This window comes from Aplysia californica, unplaced genomic scaffold, assembly GCF_000002075.1.
Source record: "Aplysia californica isolate F4 #8 unplaced genomic scaffold, AplCal3.0 scaffold00002, whole genome shotgun sequence".
Classification (NCBI taxonomy): Eukaryota; Metazoa; Mollusca; class Gastropoda; order Aplysiida; family Aplysiidae; genus Aplysia; species Aplysia californica.
This window is the reverse complement of record NW_004797272.1, coordinates 2127808-2129291: the sequence shown is the minus strand read 5'-3', so window position 1 is coordinate 2129291 and position 1484 is coordinate 2127808. Positions and strand designations below refer to the sequence as shown.

The following is a 1484-nucleotide window of genomic DNA, read 5'->3' as shown; positions in this document are numbered from 1 at the left end:
TATACACTAATGTGTATAGGCCTGATGCATAATACTATTGGGAAAGAAGACATGAGGTGACGGAAAAGGGATAAACGGAAAATATTTGTTCAGAAAAAGATATAACTTAATTGCGATAAGGTTGTATCGACAAGGAAACTCGCAACTCTCTGTATTTTTTCCAATATCCCTTTGTTTTAAGTAGCATTGGCCGGTTTCAAGTGCATACACAACCGAGGGGGGTTTACTTGGAGTCATGTCCAGATATACAAAAGGATCCCAGGACAATTCCTACAAACTCTCATGGACTCTGAACTGTCCTCTTCAATCACCAATAAAAAGGGATTTCAAAAGAAACACAATTATTATTTACTACCCAATATGAAAAGAAACTGATTGTCTGAAAAAAGGGAGAAAAGGAATGGAAAGTTATCTGTGAAATGATAATTGGTACATGTTCAGATTAGGGTACTGGTTTGTTTGTAGGTAGGGTTTTTTGTGGTCTTTTTTAGAGGGGGGGGGAAGGGGCGAAACACGTTAAAGAAGACCTAAATGTGGACGCAGAAAGTCCTGAGTGAGGTAAAGTTTTACCACATTTGTCGAATTCCTAAACAACGAGGTCCGGGTCAAACCTTGAATTCGGTTAGAATACGAATACAGTTATATTGTTCTATTCACGACTGCGGACTTGCTACAAACCCATCCCAACTCCAACAAAATTCTCTCCCAGTCTGTCTTTCTCAATTGTTCCAATCTGCCACCAGACCGTGATGGGACATAAAATAGTAACATTGAGGCTGGTAAAAATTCTAGAGGTCTGCTGTGAGTCAGCGTCGAAAGCAAATTAGCCTTTTGCGTAGGAGGCTTCCAGGGGACAATTTGCTACGGGCTAAATCGAGGGCGTGCCATTTTGATTTTTCTGACGCGCAAATTCCAAGACAGATTGAAAGAAGAGAACCAAGCTAAATGACTTGCTTTGGAATTTGCAGCGAGTGGACACAACAGTGGCCGTGTTTCACAACTAATATATACATGAAGAGTTACTTTTGCGATTGGGATGTTGTGACTCGTTTAAAGCAATACGTACTGGCGTCGTTGTGTAGCAGTTAAGCGCGTCACTGTCGATCGTACTCTCGGGACTCGAGGTCATTGCGTATCTTGGTCTTTCTGCTGGGATGCTCAGCCCGGGTTGGCCTTGACTGACAGGCCACCTCCTAAATGATCCTCGTTGTGTCGATGGGAGCGTAATACAACGATATAAAAAAAACAATAATCTAAAAAGCGGACCTTTAATTCAAAGTGTAAATCCTGAAAATCTGAAGTTGCCATTGATATTTAAAAGAGATAATTGATTCGAAGCAGTTACATGAGAATTTAACAAAAATCAAACTATCTGAGTACAAGTATGGCCTATAGTGGACTCAGATATTGGTCTAGCATGCCATCGACTCAGCTATCCGAATATAGAACTGATAATGGTGGCAAACGATAGTAGCAGAACCCCC

At 41.0% G+C, this 1484-nt stretch overlaps 1 protein-coding gene across 1 annotated transcript in view; it reads left to right on the top strand.

The window, feature by feature from the left end:
• Positions 1-1484, top strand: part of LOC101852740 — a gene marked incomplete in the record, with an annotated part of 243635 nt that overhangs the window by 224632 nt on the left and 17519 nt on the right.